This window comes from Papio anubis, chromosome 10 (genome assembly GCF_008728515.1).
Source record: "Papio anubis isolate 15944 chromosome 10, Panubis1.0, whole genome shotgun sequence".
NCBI classification, from domain to species: Eukaryota; Metazoa; Chordata; class Mammalia; order Primates; family Cercopithecidae; genus Papio; species Papio anubis.
Genome location: NC_044985.1, coordinates 15,406,271 through 15,433,106, shown reverse-complemented (window position 1 = coordinate 15,433,106; position 26,836 = coordinate 15,406,271). Strand labels below are relative to the sequence as shown.

Below are 26,836 nucleotides of genomic sequence, written 5' to 3'. Positions count from 1 at the left end.
CTGATTTTGTCTCCCATATTAAAGAACATTTATTGTCTGTCTAAAATTTACTGTTCATGTATACATGGAGTTTAAAGACATAAGGATACATTCCCAATAAAACTTTAACTTGTTTTTTCAAGTCCTACCTTTACATCGGAACACCCTGTAGAGCTTAAGAAGTTCTAAAACCTGAATGCCACCTTGAGAAGTTATGATTTTAAAATCCCCACTGGTCAATTGCATGCATAGCCAAAGTGGAGGATCCCTGTCCTAGGGCCTGCCTGTCACTGGGCACAGTGGGTAGTGGCAGGGCACAGTGGAGGTGGGTGTGTGGTGGAAATCACTTCCGGACTTACCTAGCTATAAGATGGGCTGTTAGAGGGCAGTTCCTTCTAAACTTTAAATATGAAATCAACTATTCAGTTTACGATTCTGTTGCTGCATAACCCTGACCTTGAAGTTATCTGGGTCACCTTTGCTTTAAGAAAACAGCCTGTCTAGAAGAGCAGGGATTTTGTAACCAGAGATTTGAACTGAAGTCTTGACTCTGGCCATTTACTACTGAGATACTTACGTAAATTATTGAATCTCTTGTAACATCTGTTTCCTCACTCTGTAAAGTAGAGTGATTAAAAATATACTCAACAGTTCCAAGGTTGTTCAAGTTCAATGAAAGATAATCTGTGTAGGATGTAACACACAGGAAGTGTTCAGTGTGCGTTAATTTCTTTCTCCTGTACTGAATGGTAGCCTTTTTATACTCATTTGTGCTCCTTATAAAATAGGCAAAGTCAAGGGAAAGTGATTAAAATCATGCGAGGCTGTTCTCTATTTGGCAGTATCTCTGTAAAGAGAGAGAAGATTGGCTCTTTTAATTTTTAAGACAGGAAAATGATGTTTTGATTTTGTTTGGACAGAGTCTTGCTCTATTGTCCAGGCTAGAGTGCAGTGGTGCAATCATAGCTCAGTATAACCTTGAACTTCTGGATTCAAAAGATCCTCCTGCCTTAGCTTCCCTAGTGGCTGGGACTACAGGCACACGATACCATACCCAGATAACTTTTTAAATATTTTTCTGCCAAATTAAGGAATCTTCCCAGGCTGGTCTCCAACTCTTGACCTCGAGCAATCCTCCTGTCTCAACCTCCCAAAGTGCTGGGACTACAGGTGTAACTGCCACAAATGGCAGGGAAATGATTTTTTAAAACACACACAGCAGAATGTTTTTGTCTTAACATGTAATGCCCAACTTAAAATAGTTACCTTTGAGAGCTAAGAGATTATTCCAAAGATGCTGCACTGAAAAAAACAATTCATAGCCAAGCATATGAAATTGTCTTCCAGAATTTAGGATACGTGGATACGTGAAGCAGGATAGAAATATAATGCGATTGCAACGTCCTAGGGATACAAACCTGGGACAAACCAGCAAGTTTCCTGACTTTATAGAATTTACCTTTTAGAGGAAGACAGATGTTGATCAAGTACTCCTACAGAAAACTAGGACACGTAAAATAACTAAGGATGGGAGGGGAGCAAATGTAGAATATGGTAAACCATTTCCAAGGTAATGAGGTTTGTCCAGGGAGAGAGAAGATGACACCTGGGACTAGGGTGGGGTGCTGGAGTCAACTTATGTAAATCATTTAGAAGGGAGAGTCAGCAGGATTTGGATATAGTGGGGATTTCTGCCTTTATTATTTTAGAGGTGAAATCAGTAGGATTTGAAAGAGGAGCTTATATGTGATATATCTGACCTGAGCAACCAGATGAACCATGCTGCTAGTCAATAAAATAGGGAGGACTAAATAAATCTCTCATTTGAGGTGGGAGATCACATTTTGAATACATTGAGTTTGAGATGCCTTTGGACCATCCAAGATGAAATGTTGGATAAGCAGTAGGAGAGATGCCTTGGTCCCACAGACAAGACAGTGAGAAGCAGATATACATGGGTCTTGGTATAAATCATATGATGGCCAGTGAAGCCATGAGTGTGGGAGGTCATATTCAGAGAAAGCTCAGAGTGAGAAGAATCACATTGGTGTTTGCATAAAACAGCATGATCTAATCCACAAATTCTCTTTCTTAGAAGTTGTTTAGTAGTGAAAGCAAAGCTGCTCTTCAATAAATGTCTCTTGCATATACTCAGCCATCCTAGAAGAGAAGCCAAAAGATACAATCAGTGTGTAAAGATACAGTCAGTGTGTAAAGATAGGTATAGATAGGCGTAGATATCTAGGTATAGGTATTTAGAATGTTTAGAATGATCAAGAGGAAGTCCCAGATGAAATATGTTGGAGGTTGTCTGGCCATTTCAGTTTCAAACCCAGTATGAATCCTGAGATTTTTATGCCCTATAGAAATAGTTACTTATTAAGATTCTATCAAAATAGTCTCCTTGAAAAACTAATTTTCATGTTTGTCAGCTGCAGTGTGTAATCTAAAATTTAATTAGAGATTTTAAATATCTCTTGAATCTCTGAGAGCAGTTTTCAAGACATTTGAGGCTTATTTGTTCAGCCCATTTTACTGCAAGAAAGAGTGAGACAGCAATGGTGAACTTTTTTTTTTTTTAATGTTAAGCAACTCCTTTTATTCCATAATGAGAAAACACTTGCTTTTTAATTAAAATTCTATTTCTGTATACCTTTCTTCAAGTAGTTGAATCCTAACTATTCAGGGGCAGTGAGTCAATTTAAAACTCATAACAAGTAAAACTTCTTAAATTTAATTGTACCCTTCAGGTTCAAAAGTGCTTCGGTAATTTGGGTTCCAAACAGATGCAGGAAGCAATTAAGGGAGGGTGCTATTGTGAATCATGCGTCACAGTCAGAATCGAAAGACGATGGTTTTCCTTCACCCTGTCCTACACACAGGACGTGTTTATGAGCTGAACTTGGTGGAAGCAGAGACATATCTTAACCTCTCAGTCTCCGTATCTAACTTATAAAGATTTGGCACGTTTTGTTGTTTCTGTTGTTATTGAAGTTTTAAAGTTTATGGTGAAATATATGTCAGACATTCAGGTAAGAATAAAATATAAAAATATTATAATAACAGGTTTCATTAAGCTGACATTAGGAAATAATTACTTCAGTTTATTTTTTAAGGAATTAAATGCTACAAATACAACTGAGATCCTTTTTCTACCTTTCTCCTATACTATTTCCTTCCCTCCTCCTCCACTAGACATACAATTAGGAGTTCAGTGCACATAAAAGGATTTTATTTTAGACTGAAGGTCTCCTAGATCCTTATCTGTGACTACAGAGAAAGGGATCAGAGAGTGTGCTAAATCTATAGGTGCTGGCCCTGTATATGTCAAAAGGATAATAATTTCCATAAATGTATTCTGTTTTTTATTACATAATTGTGTGTTAAGTATATGTAATTTCTTTGCATTATGTGTTACCTTTATCCAAATAGTACTACATGTACACTACACTACATGTAACATTGTACCTCTTGCTTTTACTCAATATTTTTTTGAGTTTTCTCTATGTTGGTAAAGGTTACTAATTATTCCAAGTGCTACATCATATTATTCCATTTACAAATGTACCATGATGTAGTCTCTCATATTCCTGCTGATGGATGTTAGATTGTTTATAATGTTGAATTGTTCATTGTAAATAATGAAGTAATGAGCATTATTGCTCTTGAACATGCCTTGTGTTCCTATGTGAGAGTTTTATAAACAGCATATTTCTTTCTTGCTGCAGATTAAAATTGTTCACTTTTGCTATCACACTGCTATATTGTTTTCTAAAGTGGTTGTAGAAATTTATACTCCCAATAGCAGTGTCTGAGAGTCTTATTTTTCCATATTTTTGCAGATATCTAGTTTTTCCTTTTCTGTATGCGTGCTTGAATTTATCTCAGACTTTCACAGCTAAATCTTTGGGAACACCACCACTGTCACTACCAACATCTCCACAAATGTCACCATCTCCCTGATTCTTTTCATGTAAGCATTGTACACAGGTGCAATGGAATGGGCCAAATACTATTTGTAATCATGGCAGCTGTCATCTAATATATAACTGTATATTATCAAAATAACATGAGTAAAATCTTTATCTTATTCATTCATTATATGCTATTTAAATGTTGGCACAAAGAATAATCATAATTCTGATTTAATAATTAAAAGGATAAAAGAATTATATAATTTTTTATGAGAACACACCAGATTCACCATGAACTTTAAAGAGGGACACATAAAATTCTGCCCTTGTGTGGATCAAATATATGACATCTAACCTCACCAGTAAACTGGAAAATTAGACAACATAGCAAATAATTATTTAGCTTCTTCCATCCCCTCTTTGACATTCCCTAATTTCACGTAATTGTAGAATTAAAAGGAATACAGTAACAACCTTGCCTGAGTTTCTTATTTAAAATTTAGGAGAATATTCTCAAATTATGAATCCTAGAGAGGTGAAATGCCTTGATAAAGTCACATAACAACAAGAGCCTTTCACCTTTAACTTCTTTTACCTGATTTTTGGCAGCCTAGGACCCTGCAGGGCAGTGTTCTGCCAAAACACGTGGGCCTGTTGCCCTCAAGAACAGCCCAAGCAATCAAGATCTCCCTGACCCACTTGTTTACTCAAACATCTCACCTCCTTTTTCTGTAGTATTTCAGGACTTTCCTCCTTGCTAACCAATCTAATAAACTAATGAACGCAGCACTGGCAGAGGTTTAATGTTCTAGCCATTCTCAACAATATTGCCCAAGAGGGAAATTTTTCAGCCACTTTCTATTGAAGCCTCTCAAAACATTACTCTATAACTATCAACCTAATCTTCTCAAATGTAGGCAGAAAAACAAAAATCACTTCAGTCTTTTCTATTTTAATTTGCTAAGGTACACTAAAGAAAACTTCTCTACCATCATCTACCTCATAAAGGCCTGAGACAATCACACTCACCATTTAAATTCAGACATAAGCATGGCACACTAATGAAACTAAGGCAAATATGAAGGTAACAGTTTGTTTTTAATGACTATTGAATATTGTTAAATTAAAATGAAACATTTAAGAAAATATATGTGGCATTCAAATGCACACCAAATGATTTCATTTCACACTAGTCATTATTAAATTAACTCCATATTACATGAAAATGTTAAATATTACTGAAATAAGCAATAAAAGAAAATTATACTGTAACCTCACAAACACATCATGGTTGGAAATTTGTTATTCAAAAAAAGATTAAGGCAAATATTGTAAAACTGTTTTAAAGTCAATTATTTTCAAAAATAATTAGGAGAAAATATCATCACATCAGTGGATCCATTATGTGTTTTAAATTAATCAACTGATGAAACCCACTAAAATGTAGGCAGGCATAAACAAATGGCTGCTCGTATAATGCAGTGCTTAGTAAAGATTATTTAAGTAGTATGCTAAAATCTAAACAACATGTAGGGTCTATAAAGGATAACTTTTACATTACATTTCAAAATTAAAAGTTGAAAGAATAAACTGAAGAAATTTCTAACGTAATCAATTCTGAGTTTGCAATATATACATGGGATTGGTCACCTGATATCAATATGCAAGTTGTTTCAAAGTGCAGACTTGATTTTAAAAAGTTTCTTTGGTCTCTATATTCATTTCTATTATTTCCACACATTCTTTCAAATTAAAGACATATTTAAGTATCAGATAAATTACTCAAGTTATCAGTTAAATTGCACAAAGAGTAACACCGTAATTACTATACAATAATATTTTCATTATTTTGACCTCTCTATAGTCATGCTGAAGAGATATTTATAGGTTCTTGATTAATGGACAATTTTGATTTAGATTAATTCTATGATAAACTTAAGGTTACCAAGCATTATTTTTTCTTCAACCAATAATTTAACATTCACACACAGACACATACACTTGAGTACACACTTGAGTGCCCACTGTACACCATGCTGGGACACAGAAATAAGAAATTCTTGGTGGGGCGCGGTGGCTCACACCTGTAATCCCAGCACTTTGGGAGGCCGAGGCAGGTGGATCACGAGGTCAGGAGATTGAGACCATTCTGGCTAACGCAGTGAAAACCTGTCTCTACTAAAAATACAAAAAACTAGCCGGGCAAGGTGGCGGGCGCCTGTAGTCCCAGCTACTCGGGAGACTGAGGCAGGAGAATGGTGTGAACCCGGGAGGCGGAGCTTGCAGTGAGCTGAGATCCGGCCACTGCACTCCAGCCTGGGCGACAGAGCGAGACTCCGTCTCAAAAAAAAAAAAAAAAAAAAAAAAAAAAAAAAAAGAAAAGAAAAAAACAAAAAGAAATCCTCAAGAAAATCAGAGATTAATGTGGATGACAGACAAACTAGGACACAGTGTTGCCTGCTATGCGTGGGGACATTAGCAGAACATTCTGGGAGGCCCAGAGGAGCAGCGTATATTGGATTTGGGGTGGTATCACTGTCTCGGGTTTCTCGGGGGAGTGTTGTGTGGATTGAGTCTGGAGAGACTAGTACTTGCCAGGTAGACAAATTGGTGCATACTGGGGCTGGAAAAGCAGCCCATGGGACCACAGGAAAAGCAACAGCAGCTGGTGCACTGCGCTCTGGAGACCACACTACCCAAGGTCAGTCATGAGATGAGCTTGATGAAGTGAGCCAGAAGTAGTTAGAGAGGAAGGGTCAGTACTAAATCACAAAGGCCTCACATGATGGTGGGTGACTGCAGCTTGATGAACAGACAGGGAAGTCTGCAAAAAAATGTCAACAGAGAAATGGTATTATCAGATTGATTTTCCAGAAAGCTCCTACTAGGTGCCTCATTGATGTTGAATATTTCCTACAATTGGAAGCATTAAGTGCACATAAGGAAATGCTTTCTGATGATGGCCCAGTTCTTTACCTGGGACTGACCATAGAAGGAAGGGTCAGAGCCTATGCTATATTTATGGTAAACCGTCCTGTTTTTTTTTTTTTTTTCAGATGGAGTCTTGCTCTTGTAGCCAAGCCTGGAGTGCAATGGCTCAATCTTGGCTCACTGTAACTTCCACCTCCCAGATTGAAGTGATTCTCCTGGCTCAGCCTCCCAAGTAGTTGGGATTACAGGCACCCACCACCAAGTCTGGCTAATTTCTGTGTTTTTAGTAGAGACCGGGTTTCACTACTTTGGCCAGGCTGATCTAGAACTCCTGACCTTAAGTGATGAGCCCACCTCAGCCTCCCAAAGTCCTGAGATTACAGGCATGATCCACCATGCCCGGCCGCCTTGTGTATCTTAAACTACAACAATAAAGTGAAGGCTGTAAGTTTTGTTTTGTTTGTTTGTTATTTCTTCCTAGTAAGCTTGGGCACAAACTAAAATGGCTCCCGAATACAGCTCATGAAATTAACTCAAGTTAGAGGTCTGCAAATGATGGCCCCTGGACTACACCTAACCCACTATCTTATTCTGTAAATAAAGTTTTGTTGGAATAAACCCAGCCACATTAAAACCAAAGCTTATTCTTTTTTTTTTTTTTTTTTTTTTTTTTGAGACGGAGTCTCGCTCTGTCCCCCAGGCTGGAGTGCAGTGGCCGGATCTCAGCTCACTGCAAGCTCCGCCTCCCAGGTTTACGCCATTCTCCTGCCTCAGCCTCCCCAGTAGCTGGGACTACAGGCGCCCGCCACCTCTCCCGGCTAGTTTTTTGTATTTTTTAGTAGAGACGGGGTTTCACCAGGTTAGCCAGGATGGTCTCGATCTCCTGACCTCGTGATCCGCCCGTCTCGGCCTCCCAAAGTGCTGGGATTACCAAAGCTTATTCTTTTATGAATTGTCTCTGGTTGATTTTGTACAGCAGCAGAAAATCACAAACGATACCATAAGGTTTGCAAAGAAGAAAATACAATCTAGCTCCATAAGGATAAAGCTCGCCAACCCTTCATTTAAGAGATCACTCAGGGCAGAACATGTATTTTTCCCACCTATTTCCATCTTTTTGCTCTTTATTCTTTCTTACACCTTAGATGCACCTGGGATCATTTTCTCTGTGTCTAAAGTGCATCTTTTAGAATGCCATCAGTGAAAGTTGCCATAAAGACCCCTCTCAACAGTGTTGGCCTGAAAAAGTCCGTTTTTATCAACATTCCTGAAATGTTCTCTAGATTATACTCACTCTCATTTAGTGCATTAAAGAGATTCCACTATTTACTGTCTGACTTTGTTGCTGTTGAGAAGTTAACTATCAGTCAAATTCTTGATCCTTTGAAGGTGATACTCTGTTGCTGTTCACCTGTGGCCTTTCTTAGGATTTTTTTTTCTCAGTCTTTTTTTTCCCCCAGCAGTTTCAATGTAACATATTGAGTTGCAGATTTCTTTTTAATTATCTTGCATGGGATTTGTGAGCTTCTTGAATCTGCAGATTACTGTCTTTCAGATCTAGAAAATTGTCAATCACAATCTTTTCAGATATCTCAGCTGTCCTACGGTCTCTCCTCTCCATCTGGGACTCAGATTACATTCCTAAATCTTGTTTTGGTGTCATTCATGCTTATTAATCTCTCTCATGTATAGTCCATCCTGGGTCTTTTAAAATTAAACTCAACATAATTGTGTGTGACCAATCTTCACAGATACAAACCCTGTCTTTAGCTGTCTTCGGTTTGTTGTTAAGTCTGCTCATGGAGATTTTAGTTTCTGTTATATATTTTTCCAGAAGATTTTTTAAACCTTCTATGTCCCTTTATATGGTTCCCTGTCCTCTGCAGATATCTTTTAGTTGGTCCTTCATTTACTTTAACCTTTCAGCACAGTAGTTTTATAATCACTATCTAATTACTTATTAATAAATATATTTTGTCTTTACCTTTTGCTGTGGTTCTGGTTTCCATTTCTGTCCTTTTTCTACTTGTTCTCATAGTCTAGCACCTTGTTGTCATTTTTGACATGATAAACATTCTTTTTGAAAAAAAAATTTAGAATTAATTGACAAACATTTTTCAAAGAGAATGTTCATTGCTGTGTCAAGTTCAATACGTGGTACAGACAACACATGACTGATTCTACCAAGACTCTGCCACTTTCATTCACCCTTAGCCTGAGGGTAAACTGTTTAGGGTCTCAGCTTATCAAGAAGGAGTCTTATTAGACTTCCCATTTTAGGTGAATTCTGCATTAGATTTTGATTCCATTCCCAGAAGGCTTCTGCTAGGAAATCAAATACCTTCAGGGAAAAATCCGTTTTTGTACCAGGATAAATTTCCAAGTTTTCATTATTCCTTCTTTTTAGGCCTGAAAATGTCTTATTGTCTTGTGGTCTGTGCGATGCTTTTAAGAAATTATTTTGTAATATTTAATCGCTTTTTTAGTTGTTTTCAACAGGCCGGAATGTCCCTGTAAGCTGACCCTCCCATTACTATAAACAGTACGCCTTCTGAACATGCATTTTAACAGTAAGAATATTAGGTTAAGTAAGGTCTTAAATAAAAACTTTCCTGCTAAGGTCATTGCTTCCTCTGCTGCCTTTGTGAGCCAAGGGGAGGTTTCTCACTCTTTAAAGCTCCTGTGGGCCTAAAGGAAGGCAGCCAGGCTTCATGCTCTTTTTGCTCCAACCTGGTACAAAGTCTGTGCTAAAATAGTCAGTTGAGGCCATTTTTGTCTACATGGAACTATGGTTACGGCAAGTAACCAGAATGCTAAAAACTCTTTGCTGGTAACAAGGTATCTTGCAAAAATGGCAACTTAGCAACTTTTTGAAAAATGATGTGGAGTCTATTTCTTCATCCTTTGAATCTGGACTGCTTTGTATATTACTTGGTTAATACAATGCTACAGAAAGGATGTTGTATGTAATCTAAGGAGTCTCAAGAATTTTGAGGTATATCCACTCTTACTTTTGGAACGCTGAGAACTTCATATCTAATAAATTACTGAAGGATTTGAGGTCATATGGAAAGATGCCCTACCCATTCCAGCCAGTGAACCTACCAGCTAACTACAGATGCATGAGCAATCTCGCTTTAGATAAATTGAGAGGAACCAGTGTGACCCAGACTAGAAGAATCACTCAGCGAAATTCACGCCAGATTGCCAACCTAGGAATTCGTGAACTAAATAACTGGTTATTGTTTTCAGCTACTAAATGTGGAAGAGGTTCGGTTTGCAGGAAAATTCAACACCTAGAGCTATATTACTTTATTTAAATTGTTCTTCTTAAAATTAAATCTCTCAGTTATCAAATCAATGAGCATTTTTCAGTCCTCATCTAATGAGACTATTTTACAGTATCTGACAGTATTGATTATTCTTAAACAATCTATACTCTTTTAGGGTCTATGACACTGGATCTTCTTGCTTCTGCCAGAATTTCTGTACTATTCATTCTTCATTTCCCTTGTGGATTTTATTTCTTCTTGTTTTCCCTATAAGCATTAGGATTTGTTAGGTTTCCATCTTTTTCTTACTTTTCTATCCACAAACTCTCCCTGTTGGATCTCCTCCACTTTTTTGTTTGCTCTTTCAATAACCAGTTTGTATAAAGATATAAATTATGTCTTTATGCAAAGCCTCTTCCTGCGCTACAGTCCTGAATATATAATCTGACAGTTAGGTAATAGTCAGATATATGTCCCGAGGCCCTGCGCTTCAACATATCCCAAAGTATATAACTGCATTCTTCTCTGCCATCTGCTGGCTGGCTGGCTATTCCTCTATTTCACACAGTATCACAACTAGTCACCCAGCAACCTTCTAGAGAAACCTGGCATAACACATGCCTCCCTCCTCATTATATTTGTGTGCACTCTGTTTCTCTCGCACTGCTCTAGTTTAGGCCTTCCTTCTCTCTCTTTTGAAACACTATAATCGTTTCTTGACTACTATCCTTAGCTGTAGTTTGTTTCTCTAATATCTATTCTAAACTTAGCTGTCAAAAAAAGTTATTAAACAACAACTTTCAGAGCATTTGCTGCAGTGAATTTGGCAAATAATAAACACAGTTGCTACCATGATTTTTGTCTCTGCCTCTGAAAGTCATCACTAAGTGATTTCTGCAAGATTTTCATGGTAGCATCCAACTTTACACAGCCAGCCATTGCTATTGCATAGGAGATAGCTTTAAACCTGAAATCTGTTTGCCTTAGGATTGTCAAAGATTAACAAAGCTGGACAATAGTTAACATGGCAAGGATATAGTTTAATCAGAAATATACTACTGCAATAAGGAAGAGGATCTAGTTCTATCACAAACACCTCTTCTAATATCCAAGTTAGTTGTCTTTCAGGTGTTTTGTATAAAACATCTAGAGTGGGTTAGGTGCTATACCTTTGTGATTCTGTCAAACCTATATGACATCCTATCAATATGAGTATGAAACCTGTATGAATCCCTATCAATATACCAACTCACAATTTTGAGGTTTTCTGATGATTTTTCTATTTATTTTGCTTGGACTCTGTGAAGTCAAGTACTGTATGCTAAATATCTTTATATCCCCATCATTTAGCACAGTACGTGACAATTAAAATCACTTGGTGGTTTTAAAATTTAACAACAGAAAAACATAATAATGCACTGACTACCTACAACTCGAATAGTGCTTGTGGACTCAACATTATCTGAAAATTATTCATTTAGCCAGAATTATGATTTCAAAATAACTAAGGACTATAGGCAACTCATTCTATTGTCTCAGGGAAATGTCCAAGGTGTCCTACTTTCGTGGACATGTGTTATCTGACAAAAGGTTGTCAAGTTCACTCTTCTTTCCACTTCTGCCTGGTACTATGATTGCAGTGCCTAAGCAGCTTGAATTTCCTAGGCAAGTGTGCACCATGCTGTAATAATTCAGTAGCTGTTTTTGTGTTCTTGAAACATATGTTGCTAGCTCAGATTTATCTTGGGAAAAGCTGGTCAGGAAGAGAAACTGCTGAAGAGCTGAAATCTCTCCCAGCAGCTAAGAAAACAACGGAGGGACACTGGCGTCCTTCCTCTGAGAGCTCAGGCTCACCACCAGTTTGTGGTCCATATGCTGAATCCAGAGTGCTGCTTCACGTCTAATAATGATTGCGTTAAGTTGTGTCAGGCTGATATTCCTCCAGAGGGCTCACAGTTTCAAGTATACCTAAAAGCACCTGTTAGGAAGCACAGTCTCAGAAAAATGCATTAGCATTTCTAAGGAAAGGGCTTATTTTTATTCTTCTTGGTTACAGAGTTGCAAGTTGGCTTGTTTAGATCAGTTTGGCACAACATTTCAGTCTGGGAAGAGCACGGAGCACCAAAGGTGGCAAGAGATGGCAATAGAGAAAATGCCAAGTGCCCCCTGGCTTATCTCTTGTAGAAGAATTTGTAGTGGGGCTTAGACCACCTGAAATGAATAGCATTTTGCAGTTCTGTCTGAATTTTACTCTGTGATTTATTATTTCATTATACTAGACTGAATTTGAACCAACAAATAGTTTGCCCAGAGAATAAAACATACTTTTACCTTACAGATCCTTTCCCTTCCCTTCCCATCTCTTTTTCTTCTTTCTGTCCCACCTCCACCAAAGTGTGTATGTATATGTGTTAGCATGGGTGTGTGTGTGTGTATACTCACATCCATTCTGTTATAATAATTGGAAACCCACTTTTGCTGGAGCAGGTTAAATATTGCCTCTTAAATATTAATATGTTTAGAAAACTCATTCCTATAAATAATAAAAGTGGTAATTTCAACACAGTTGTTCCAAAATTTCAATAAATTAATCTGAATAAATGAGTTTATAGATACTACATTTAGAAAATGCATAGTTAAAAGGAAACATTTTAATAAAATAACACTTTTCAAAAAGCCAAATTTCAAACTGGAAATTCAGAAGTAGGTACAATTTGAATATTTGGCCAGTGCCACTAGGATATGTTAGCAAATCTCAAAGTTTCCCCTCCCCCTTTAAAAAACAGTGTTCCTCAAAAAAAATATTTACATGTCTCATTTAACTCTGCCTTTTTAGCCCAGGCCTATTATAATGCTGTTTGTTCCAAACTATTTCATAAAATATATTTATGCTAAAATATGTACTATTATATTCCACTACATAAATAAATATATTGTACACACATCACATACATATGTACCATCACCAACTCATATACGAGGACTAAAGCTCTGTGATCTTTTTTATCTTGGCCAAATTCCTACCTAAGGGGTGTGGGGAGTCATGCCCTACAAACCAGAAATTCTCATCAGGTGGATTTTATTTAACCCTATATATCATGACTTACTTTCCAATCTGACTCTGGCATAACATTAGGAGACAAGGAAGAAAATCGAAATATTTCACCCCAAAACATGTTTTTCTGCCATGTCTTGAAATGGCCCTACAAAGCCGTCCTTTGTGGGGGAAGATGTGCATCTGTAAAGAATCTCTGTTAACACACCTAGATCTTTTCCTTTCAGGCTCTCCCAATCCTGAAGAGATTAACTGAAAGTCTAGCACCTTTTAAAGATCTGAATAGGATACATTTGTCATCTATTGTCTCTAAGGGCAGCCACTGTAAGACTTCAAAAGAAGTTTGCTCTCCACAATCTTTTATCTTAACCCAAACATTTCTTTTCTATCCATCTCAGGTCTTTAGACAAACTCAACCGATTGTCAAGCAGAAAAGGTTTAAATTTACCCATAGCCCGAAGCCACCCGCAAGCCCTCCCTGCTTACAGAGTTGTCCTGCCTTTCTGAACCTAATGTATTTCTTAAATGTATTTAATTGATGTCTCATGCCTTCCTAAAATATATAAAACCAAGTTGTACCCTGACCAATGTGGGCACATGTTCTCAGGACCTCCTGAGAGCTGTGTCACAGGCCGTGGTCACTCATATTTGGCTCAGAATAAATCTCTTCAAATATTTTACAAAGTTTGACTCTTTTTGTCAACATATACTATAATACCTTCCAAAATGTGGTCTGAACTCACGAGAGGAAACAATGCAGAGTGTGTGATATTTTCTAATTCCATGAGTATTAGCTGGTCGCAAAACAAGCACTTTCGGCCAACAGGCACTGTGTATTCCAAGTCAAGCGTATTCTATGATGTGTTTTTATTTTGCTTCACTCTCTCATGTTACCATTTATCTCATCTTATGGTAAAGCGGTTTTGATCCATAACGATATTTTTAAAAGCTGAATTTTCCAAACTAAAACACCTAGCTGAGTAGGCTGTGAGTTAAAAGAGTAGTGTTAGAATGACTGTACATGCCTTTGAGGAAGTGGTTGAAGGAAGGGATAGATTTTTGGTATTGGTTAAAGTCCTTTAATTTTTTCTTCAGCATAAAAAAAAAATGACTAAATCAATTAGTACAAATAACTTCCAGAGCAGTGGTCCTTAAACTCTAGCATGCATCAGAATCATATGGCAGGTGACTTAAACCACAGATTGTTGGCCCCACCTTTAGAGTTTCTATTCAGGAAGTCAAGGTTGTAGCCTGAGACTATGCCTTTTTTTTTTTTTTCCCCCGCAGAGTTTCACTCTTGTTGCCAGGTTGGAGTTGCACAGGCTGGAGTGCAATGGCCTGATCTCAGCTCACCACAACCTCTACCTCCCGGGTTCAAGCGGTTCTCCTGTCTCAGCCTCTCAAGTAGCTGGGATTATAGGCATGCGCCACCATGCCCAGCTAATTTTGAATTTTTAGTACACATGGGGTTTCTCCATGTTGGTCAGGCTGGTCTAGAACTCATGACCTCAGGTGATCTGCCTGCCTTGGCCTCCCAAAGTGCTGGGATTACAGGCGTGAGCCACCATGCCCAGCTGAGTATGCCTTTCTAACAAGTTCTCAAGTTATGCAGATGCTATGAGGTGGTGTCTTGGTTGACTTGAGCTGCTGTAACAAAATACCATAGACTTGGTGGCTTATAACACAGACCTTTATTTTTCACAGTTCTAGAGGTTGGGAAGCTTGGGAAGCTTAAGATTAAGACTCCAGAAAATTCAGTGTCTGGGGAGAGCCCTCTTCTTGGTTTATAGATGGTGCTTTTTAGCTGTGTCCTCACATGGTAGAAGGAGAGACCTAGCTTTCTCCAGCCTCTTTTATAAGGGCACTAATTCCATTCGTGGTGGCTCCACTCTCATGACCTAATCACCTCCTAAAGGCCTTGCCTTCTAATACCATCACCTTAGGTGTTAGAATTTCAATATATAAATTGTTAGGGGACACAAGCATTCAGACCATAGCAGCAGGAGGGAACACACTTTGATAGCTGTTCTTCTAGAGCAATGCCTATAGTGCTTTTCAGTCTGGACTTCATAAGGGTTACCATGGTATTATCTGACAAAAACAAAAATGGTGCTACCTAGCTAACTCCCACAGAAAAAATCAGAAACAACTTTTCCTTTTTCTTTTATTTTCTCTTTTTCCTTTGAGAGACGGGGTCTTGCTGGGTCACCCAGACTAGAATGCAGTGGACTGATCATGGCTCAGAGCAGCCTTGACCTCCTGGGATCAAGGGATCCTCCCACCTCAGCCTCAGCTGGGAATACATGTGGGCATCGCCATGCCTCATTGATTTTTTAAAAATTATCTGTAGAGACATAATCTCACTGTGTTGCCCAGGCTGGTCTCAAATTCCTGACCTCAAGCAACCCTCCTACCTTGGCTTCCCAAAGTGATGGAAAAAAATCCAAAAAACTTAAAACTAAGCAACTTTTTAAAAAATGTAATGGATTTATATTAATTTTGTGTTTCTTTTCCACTGAGCAATTAGGAAAATGTTTAGTGAACTTTTAGCCAAATTTAACTAAGAAAAAAACTTCTTAATTTTGTCCTGAATTCCTGGCTATAGCTGACTGACCACCCCTTGACTTTCACAACCTTTATTGCCATCCCAGGTTGGCCCCTCATCCTCAGAGTAACATCCTGGAGAGCTGTCATCAACTAAGCTTGCCTCACATCTTCTGTCCTAAATTTTTATGTGCCACCTTCTGACAACAAGCTTCTTGACATCTTCAGCCTGATTTCCTCTTTTTCTTTTTTTTCCTTTTTTCTCCATTTCTCAGTTCATTCTCTTCTGCTTTCATTGTTTTTCTGAACGTACATAAACCTTATGGTCAATCATTTGATCGTTTCTTTCTAATATTAGAAATGTCCTGACTTTCTTGTCGTTATTCTTACACAAAGTCAAAATAACCCAATCTAATCATTCTTTTCTCTTTGACTTCCACATTAACAATCATTGCTAGGAAAATTAATGGTTAGACCACCATTTGAATTTCCAACTTCAAAATGTCTTGTCTCCAAGACTAGATGAGCAGTAATTGGACATATCCCTAATGAGCACTCTGCCATTTTCCACAATTTTTATTTCAGATTGTCATCACTGAAGTCCCTTTCTCACCACCCTCTCTATCACACTTTGGAAAAAGATCTTTCCTCCCATACTGTACAAATAAAATAATAATAATAGCTATCAATTTTTTTTTCTCTTCAAATTTCTTCACTCTTCCCTATCCAGCTATTTAAAATTTGCAGTCCCTGGGTATTCTTCTGGTTTCTTTCTGTTATTACCTCTCTTAATGGGGTAGGAAAGAGTAGATAAAATTCTACTTAGAATAGCTATTTGAAGATGATACTTCAAATATTATCCCCAAGTGGTAAGGGTTTTGTCAGGGATTTGGGGAGGGGATTGAGGGGACTTACACTTGCCTCAGAACAGTCTAAAATTCCAGTTTAGGTTTGTCATCTCAAATACACTCTCACAAAATCTGTTACGTTCTCCAACTTAGGAGCATTGCTCTGTTTAGAGTTTGTTTTTTGTAAAAGTTAAAGGAAGAGGAAAGAAACACAAAAAGTGGTTCAACAGTCAAAGACAGATTTATTTTGGAGAACAAACCTGAGAGGGGTTTCTGGCCAATTTTGGTGAGGAGCACTCTCTCTTACAGTCTAAAAGTATTTATTGGTGAGAGAACTTGAAATGTTTCTGTGTTGGAGAGAAGTTTATGGTGGGATTGGAATATCTCTGGTTAGAGGGGAGGTTATCCTGGGGCTGACATCTCTCTGGCCAGATGTCAGGGTTATCTCAGGGCTGGCATGTCTCTGGTTGGGGAGGCGTTTGGAATGTTTCTGGATGGAGATGTCATTTGTGGTTTATGGTCATGCCGACCTTAGCCATTAGGCTGATGCCCTTTAGATTTAGGTGGTTTTTGATCAAGACAAACTTTAAAATGGCAGTGCTCATCCAAGATGGTGATGCTCTCCTGCTCTGTCAGTTTTCAGGGTGGGATTGTGACTCACAACAAAGGTCTGTGATATAATAAGATGGCCATTGCTTTCTCACCCTCCTCATTCTCTTATATCCAACCATCTCCCTGTGCTAAGGAGCCAGATCAAGACAACACCAGTGGCCCTCCAGCAAGGTTCCACTGTACAACTTCCTCTCCTATTCTGCCTTGTGGATTTGCACCTAAACCTTGTCAGGATCCCTCCCTCCCTCACACCGCATTCATACTTCTAAACTTTGTCAACCTTTTCCACAAAGAATCATCACATCATCTTTTCAGATTCATTCACTCTCTTTTAGATAAGTCTGTAGTTGTCTGAAATCTGAGGACATAAATATCAGCTTTAATCATCCTCCATGATTTTGATCCGAATTTTAGTATGTGATGGAGATCATTTGAATTTTAGGTTTGAGGTTGTTTTTTATTTTTGGTTTGTTTTTTGTTTTCCACCACATAGGAAAAGTTATACTTTCCTCACCTTCCCCACCCCATCCCCAACCACAACATGTGTCTATATGTTTAGTGACACTAAAGGGAAAAAAGTAGAAGAAAAATGGCCTATTGCTGCTATTTTTCATTGGCCGTCCATCCTACCAATTTACTTTGAAATTTGTTTGAAGAATGATGTACTGAAGAGAAAAGATGAACTACAGCAAAAAGTCCCTTGCTAGTTATGCTTTGCTCATGGAAGGCCCTCATTTTGGTGTCCTATGACCTGCAGTTCAGTTCCGTTTCTCTCCTCTGAGTGTCCATGTTTAGCCCACCAGCCTCTGCATTGGGCTTTATAGCCTATTTGTTGTTGAGTAGTGAGGATTACATCCTGTTAGAAATGTAAGCTGAAAATAGTCACAATGGAGCTCTAGAATCAATTTTCTTGGCAAAAGTGCTAAATAGTCATCCTGACTCCAGTAAGCCAGGGATACTACTACTACTAATAACCATTGCAGCCTATGAGTGCACACACTATGCCAGGCAGTCTGCTAAGGGCTTCAATGCATTTTAATCTTTTCACCAGCCTAGGACTGTTTTTTTTTTTAATAAAGATTTCTTAAAATAAAGAAAATTTTTAAAATAAAGAAACTGAATCTCAGAAAGCTTAGATAATTTGTGCTAGTTCATCACACTAATAAGTGGTAGACTCTCTCTGTTTGACTCCAATGACTATATTCTTGAACACTATCCAAATGAATACCAAATAACTCACTTTGCAAACATTTCATGTCCATTATCACCTCATTAATTTGTTCATTTTATTGCTCATTTCCAGAATGCTCTTGCCACTCCTTTTATCATAAAACATCCCATCCATTCTTAAAGAGCCAGCTTATATCTCATCTTGTATCTTATCCTTCCCCTAACTATCCAGCATGAAGTAGTGTTTCTGCCTCTGTTCCCCTTAAGCATCTCTGTTTTAACACTTATTTTTAATATATCAGTTAATGTTAGAAGGATATCTATCACCTTTCGGTCTCAGAGTTGTACCAGTCCCATCTCCTACTGTGTCTGATACAGGACAGCTTTTTGTTTTGGTTTTCAGAACTTGATTTCAATGTGTATATGAAAAGAAGAGACATGATACAATAAAAAAGTAACATTTGATATAATAATATCTAAGTCCAATTCTAGGATTTACTAGGTGTGTTATATTAGAAAATGCAACAGGGATCACTGAACCTCAATATTGTCATCTGTAAAAATTATCTTCATAATAAAACTACTTGTTTTACCTTTGATTGAGTTTTTAAGAGAAAAACACATACAATAATAAGTGATGAAGTATTATAACTCATAATGTGCTATGTTACCATATTTTGTCATTGCTAATAAAAAATAGTTGATGGATGACTTTTTAAGTGACTTTTAGGCAGGGTCTAGAGTGAGCAGTAAAAGAAATTAAAGCTGAAACTGTGAACCTAAAATTCTGTTGTAGAAGTTGTTAACAACTGTCTTTCCTTCAGCAGAAGTTACCTAGCTCTACATTGCCTCTGGCTTTTTGCCACCCATTAGGATAAAAAGCTAGAAGATACGAACTAGGAAATAATAGAGATAAGGTGAAAGTCTAGCTTGAACTCAGTGAAGCAAACCAAAATAAGCAAAGATACCTCCCTTGGAGATGTGGTAGAAGACTTGTGTGAACTGCTACAGTGACTAACTACACAGAGGAATAAGGTTATACATATAAAGTTAAAAGATCTATAATAGGAGTGCTCCTGTTGAGTCAGCCAACATGAATTTAGTCATATATTCATAATAGTGTGCATCATAAAACATTATTATAAATAGCAATGAGTTATAAATGGATTTGACCAATATCAAAAATATACTTAGTGAGAAACTACACTGTATTATTACTTTGTATAATTAAAAAAGATAATTGCTCAATATAAATGATAACTAAAATTTAAGAAGAAATTTTCTATTTTTAATCTAGGTTATAAAATGAATGATAGTAATGTAAAGTTTATCTATTTTTCTTTGGAGGGGAACCAAATCTGGAGACATAACAATAATTTGGTATCACGTAATGCCTAGGAAATAGTACATATCTAATACATATTTGTTGAGTTAATAAATGAATGACAGCCACTGGCATAAGTTAAAAAGTTTTTGTAGGTAAAAGACAAGGCTATAACAATGATTCTTTTGACTCATAACTGGTGGGCCATTAATTATATACATATATGCACACACACACATAAACTTTAAGAAAATAAAATTTTAGGAAAATAGGTAAAATGTCAACTAGTATTTTATTGTTCTGCTAAATGAATTTGTTGTCATTCATGACAGTGTAATGATTCCATCTTGTGTCTCTGTGTAGGCACATTTGTGAACCACTTTCTATAATCCTCTTCTTTTTAGTTTTCTAACATTAGAAAAACTATTTTTTGTGTCTATGAAACATACAGTTTCAAGATTATTTTATGAAATTGAATGGATACTATAGGAATTAATGTCGTGTATATTGCTGTGTGATTCCTTTTAAAACTAAATGAGAGGCATTTAAGGCATGCCTACTGTTTTTCAGGAGCATCAAGTAGCTTTGAGTTATTAGGTAATGAAATGTGAGTGACAGAGTTCAAGTTCATATTAAACATGAGGAGAAAAACATTCACATAGTAGGTTTAATCACTGTTATTTTACACTTTGATGTGCAAATTAAAATCGAGAACATGTCATTTATGTAGGCTTAAGAGTTATTCAGAGGTAGAAATATGACAGCAGGTGACCTTTATTGTTATGTTTTACTGCAACAAAAGCTCTGTGGATGTTATTCAATTTCTAGTGTGAATTGTCTGAAGGTGATAAAAGAAGTCAAATATCTGGACTGAGGTATATATTTTAGGAGATAGAAAAATTACTTTCTTACCTTCAGCAAACTTTCTTATTGATCACAAGAGTCAAAGGGCAATCTTCAATCCTCTAACTTACAACACATGGTAAACTACTTCCTCTGCAATCCCTGAAATGAAAGGTACAGGTGATATTCTGCAAATACAATGAGAAGATTCTGTTGGGTTACGAGCATCTTGTCTGATTAATTTTTACCTTCCATGGACCTAAAATAATACCTGTTTTGAAACAGTAGCTCCATGAGTATTTATGAAGTCAACAGAATTTCATTATCTGAATTTAAATGTAGTAATTGAATTACCCACACAATGAATTTAGTTTGAGTAGTTTTACTTAGCTAATAGTGGCAAGCATAACATTAAAATGGGCAAAGAAATAAGCATGCCAGAGTTCTGCAAGCATTTTCTATAAACAGCCAGATAATAAGTATTTTAACTTAGGAAGGTTTAAAAATAAAATTAAGGATATTATGTAAGTGCATACATAACAACTTAAAATGTAACCATCTAAAAATTTAAAAAAATAACTATTGTAACTCACAAGCCATACAAAAACAGGCACTTTGGCTAGTGGGCTATAGTCTGCCCTTCCCTGAAATAGATTTTTGTCGAATAAATTCAAAGATTTTAAAAGTTCACGTAGTTGACCTAAATAATTCTGTATATTTGGGCCTCCGTGGTGCAAATTTACATAGACAAGGTAATTAGACAGATGATGGATTGAAATCAATTTCTTGTGAATTAAACAATTTAAACGAATTGTTTTATTATGCCTCTGTATCTGCATATAAGTTAGCAAACTCTGGGAACCAAGTGGGGAATGTGGATAAAAGGATTTAAGCACGTCTGGAGCCGCTACGGAGAATGGCATCTTTGGAAAAAAAAAAAGTTAGTGGAGTTTAAAGTGTGCCTTAGAAAAGGATAGATTTAGATAGAGAGAAGATCTCATTCCTGGTGATAGGAGGAAGGTCATATGCAAATCGGCTTTGGGAGGAGTGTGAGGGTGAGTTAGTTGGAGCGGGTGAGGGCAGTGGAGCTCACTCTACCAACTTGGCAGAACATTGTGGTCCTCAAGGCCTGATGTAAGTGCATTTAGCTCTGGGAAACATTAGACACAAGTAAGATTATTCAGGAAACTGCTATTACTTGTTCCCAAAAGGAATTCTGCAATTCTTTTTTTTTTTTTTTTTTTTTTTGATATGGAGTCTCACTCTGTCACCCAGGCTGGAATGCAATGGCACAATCTTGGCTCACTGCAACCTCTGCCTCCTGGATTCAAGCAGAAATTCTGCACTTCTAACTGAACAAAATATGCAACTAAATACGCATGAGCAATGGAATTAAATTAACTTTAATCAATTAATTTCTGTGTCTTAAATAAGGGTAGTTTATGGAACATTAGTATTGCCTTATCACAGGAGCCAAAAGCCATTTTCAAGACTGTAAAACATTTTATATGTAGTAGTATCAAGTGGTGTATTAGTAAAATTTAAAAGATAAACAAAAAAATTAAGATGAGCAAGACTCTTGATATTTCTGAATTTTAGCTTCTTCATGGGTAGGGTGAAGATGTGTTATTTAATGTTTGCCAATGTCTCATCTATCTTTACAATTCCAAGAAGTCATAAAATTTAATGTTAAATATCTAAAGTATAAAATTACTCACCAAACGACCCAAGGTACACACATATATACTCATTCAACACCTAGACCCATAGTTCCCAAACTATGTGTCAAAGTGCCCTAAGGGACTTTTAGGCTTGTGGGTCATACAGTTTCTTACAGGCCAACTCAACTCTGTAGCCCTAAAGCAGACATAAATAATATGCAAACACATGAGCATGGCTGTGTTTTGACAAAGGTTTATTTTCAGAAAAAGTGGCCAACACCCAAGCTGTACTTCACTAAACTCTGGTATACAGTATATACACATATATTTATATATGCACGTTAAATATATGTGTTGATATGCTTTCAAGAAATGTGCAAATATATGAAGTTTCCTAATTGGTGAATCAAATAATAAACACACAAATACTTAAGTGAAGAATGGAGAGAAGGAAGACAGTAGGTACATTAGAGATAGCCTGAGCCAAAAGGAATAAAAGCCACTACTCAGGGAAAAGAGCTTAATGCATTCATATACATTTAGACATACATTTACATACAGATGCTCCTCAATTTTACAATAGGATTTTATCCCAATAAACCCATCATAATTTGAACATACAATGGGTTTATCAGGACAGAACCCCATCATAAATCAAGAAGTGTACTAAATGCATACACTTTTGCACAATTTTAAAGTTAACAAATACACGTTGAACCCTCCTAGGTTGGAAAATGGTCTATCTATACATGTATGTATTCATATATTCTCTGTTTCTCTATGAAATATTGATGACAAATTTGCTATTTATTTGTGGTAACGATTTGTCTCAGATATGATAGATACACAATGTGTATTATTATGAAACTTGTAAAAAGGTTTAAGAATAAATAAATCAATAAACATCCATTTCAAACCTGATAGTAATGAAGTTTAAACTCATTTCCTTGGTACTATCTCTTAAAAATAGTAATAAAAGGTTTTGCTTGAGCAGAATGACTGCCTAAAGTAGACATTACACTCTTGTGAAAATAACCACTTTGATAATACAAAGATAGCCAGTCTGGTAGAGATTAAACTGAGACAGCTGTGCACCTGTGTGGCAGACATTCAATTGGCCATGTTATCAAGACCCAAGATATTGTAACAATTTTTAATATAAATAAAAGTGATAATAGTAATAATAATAAAGTTGCTGTAATCAAGCCAGCAGAATGCCCCCAAAATTATTTCCACTTAATAAATGCTCTCCTAACCTCGTATTAAAGATTGTGTCTCTGATCGCAGTTAAAGACCAAATTTTAAAAATATGGAGACTTCAAATCTGATTCTGTATTGAATTCTAATGTGAAGATCTTTGCTGGAATGCTTCAAAGGAGATTAGAAATATTGATTATCATTTAAGTACTCTTAGATCACCAAAATCTCAGTAATGAAGAATTTCTTTATATAATGACTCCTATTGGCTAGTTAACAAACTATAAAATGAACATGTAATACGTTAATCCCTCAATAACATGACCTGAAATCCCTACATTCTAAAAGTATCTCTTTGTTTTCTGCCTGTAATTGATAGAAATACGCCATTAATGAAATGTTCAGTCCTTGCTTAAAGTTCATACCGGCATAATTTTTCAAGGAATGTAGGGCTTCAATACTTCTTAAAAGTCATGTTTGACTCTTCCCAGGATAGAATATAGAGGTATGATTAGGTAACCTTAAGTGAGAGAGAGATCGTATATAGAAAATAAAGCTTATTCTGCCACCTAGAACAGTTTTTTGAATAGTCTTTGTTAAGGCCGAATCTTGTCACCCAGGTCTCAGTTCAAATACAGAGATCATTTTTGATCACTGTTTTAGGAAGGGGTGTTTAGAAATGAGACTTTGGGACAGAAATGGGTATGTAGGGAGTTTACTGGAAATTGCCTTCTAATTAACACCTGTGGTGGGGTGAAGGAACCTGGACTGGCAGATAAATGTAGTCAAAATTAAGGCCACAGCAGATTCATCTTTTTCACCAGGAGCTCTGGTGCTGGAATGCATCTATAGAATTATTCCAACTTTCCCCAAAGGAGTAGGCATTCATATCTCCATATCAGTCAGTCACTGGATGCGGGATGGGTGCACACCCATGGGTGTCTTACCTCTCCTTGGCTGAGGAGAATTCCCAGAGCAAGGCTCTGAGAGCTTTCAGCCAAAAACACTCCCAGAAGCTGGGGGAGTAAGAGCCTCAGTCCTAATGAGAGAACTAGGTGGTTTAAAATGGCATCTACAACATTCTACTTCCTGCATTATTAGGTACTTGTGATTCATATACAGTCATGCATCCCTTACCAAAAGGGATCCATTCTGAGAAATGAGTCCTTAGATGATTTCATCATTGTACAAACATCATAGAGCATACTTACACAAACCTAGATGGTATAGCTTACTACACACCTAGGTTATATGGTATAGTCTACTGCTCCTGGGCTACAAACCTGTACAGCATGTTATTGTATTGAATACTATAGTCAACTGTCATACAATGGTATTTGTATATCTAAACATAAAAAAAGGTACAGTAAAAATTCAGTACTATGACCTTACGGAACAACCATTGTATATTGTGGCCCATCATTTATTAAAACATTATTATGCGGTGCATGAGTGTATTAAGTTCTGGAATTAACTCCTCTAGAATCCCTGGAAAAACACAAAAGGACAGCAAGTGAGACAAACTACGGCCCACATACTACATCTAGTCAGAAGTCATAAATGATATTCATTGTTTTCCTCTTCTATTATCATTTCTAGATTCACATTTATCTAGTGTTTCTGCAGATCGAGGTAGCTACCAAATGCAGAATATCACATCTGCAGGGTCTGGGCTCTTAGTCATCATAAACTTCTCAGGCCTTACCTGTTTCTCTTGTCCAGTTACTACAAAAATTTAGCAGCAGAGAACAAAGAGATGCCTCAAGAATCATCAGGTTTAGGCCGGGTGCAGCGGCTCACTACTGTAATTCTAGCACTTTGGGAGGCTGAAGCGAGCGTATCACTTGAGGTCAGGAGTTTAAAACCAGTCTGGCCAACATGGTGAAATCCCGTCTCTACTAAAAATATGAAAAAATTAGCCGGGTGTGGTGGCAGGTGCCTGTAATCCCAGCTACTCAGGAGGCTGAGGTAGGAGAATTGCTTGAACCTGGGAAGTGGAGGTTGCAGCGAGCCGAGGTCGCGCCACTTCACTCCAGCCTGGGCAACAGAACGAGACTCTGTCTCAACAAAAACACACAAAAAAAGAATCACCAGGTTTATTATATGGGGGCCATGCCAATTCTTCCCTGTCCCCATTGTGAAACAGCAGCTACACTTTCTCCTGGTGATCAAGGTGAACTGCCTCTCCGGGATGACTATCACTTTATTTGTCTCCTGGAGAATTGGTATGAGAAGGTCCAAGTGACATGGTAGCAGCTACAGCTTAAATCTAACGGGGCTTTTGTTGCCCCTCAAGGTTCAGGACCTTTAAACCTCTAGAACCAAGAACTGTGAGGACAGAAAACACAGATTCCTAGGAATTCCAGGCAGTGAGCTATGAGTCACTGGAAGTAATGATAAATGGAGCCATTACTTAGTTCGCATATTCATGTATTATACCTGTTGAGGACGTAATCATACACAGGGGTCCTTCATGTAGAGTGCATGCTGTGTCCTGGAGGATGGGTCCTCTCAGTGTGTTATTTCCAAGATGGTGTCTCCATTGTGCCTTTATAAGGATCTTCTGTTGCTCCCTAAGGCTGGCAGTTTCTGAGTGTTGTGGGGTGTGACAATGTCAGTGGATCCCATGAATATCTGCCGCATCTCCTTTGTTGAAGTGTGAAGTACTTGGTTCAGTATGATGTAACATATGACATAAATGTTGATGTAGCAAGCAGTCTTTAGTCCATTGTACAATGGTCTGACAGAGACCCTGTGAATAGAAAAGGCAAATCTATTCTTGGTTATATGGATGATGCTAGTCAAGATGAATTTCTGCTCTTTCTAGAGTGTAAGGTATCTAATACAATCAATGTGTCACCAAGTGGCTGGTTGGTCTTCTGAAAAGATGATGCCATATGAGAGGTATAGAACTTGTCTCTGTTGGCTGCATGCAGTGGTTCATACCTGTAATCCAAGCACTTTGGGAGGCCAAGGCAAGAGGATCACTTGACATGAGTTCGAGGCCAGCCTGGGTAACAGGGCAATAAAGATCCTGTCTCTATAACAACTTTTAAAGAAATTGTCCAGACATGGTGGTACATGCCTGTAGTCTTAGCTACTTGGGAGGCTGAGGTGGGAGGATTGCTTGAACCCAGGAGTTTGAGGCTGCAATGAGATATAATCTTGCCACAGGACTTCAGCTACTGGGTGACAGAACGTGACCACATCTCAATTTAAAAATACACACACACTCACACACACACACACACACATATATATGAAATACATATAAAGGAATATATATGAATTATATATATACACACATATATTTGTATATATGTGTGTGTATATATGTGTGTGTATATATGTGTGTGTGTATATATATGTGTGTGTGTCAATTGGTCTTTGTTATTGCCAGGTTAGGTATCCAAAATGGCAGTAACTAAGATGGCATATGAGATACGCTGATTGACATGAACTGGCTGACTTAACTTGGATGATCAC

At 37.3% G+C, this 26,836-nt stretch overlaps 1 protein-coding gene and 1 long non-coding RNA gene across 3 annotated transcripts in view; one reads left to right on the top strand and one right to left on the bottom strand.

Moving 5' to 3' along the window:
- Window positions 1–26,836, top strand: part of DPP10 (dipeptidyl peptidase like 10) — a 1,394,248-nt gene that overhangs the window by 615,130 nt on the left and 752,282 nt on the right. The gene's annotated exons all lie outside the window — the stretch shown is intronic.
- On the bottom strand, window positions 1,963–26,115 carry LOC103877284. Of its 2 annotated transcripts, none has more exons than XR_002516391.2 (3): window positions 25,790–26,115; window positions 20,562–20,654; window positions 1,963–2,139 (listed from the first exon to the last, which is right to left on the bottom strand). It is a non-coding gene; the product is annotated as an uncharacterized LOC103877284 (long non-coding RNA). The 2 variants fall into 2 exon arrangements; XR_002516392.2 differs by lacking the exon at window positions 25,790–26,115 and adding an exon at window positions 23,410–23,464.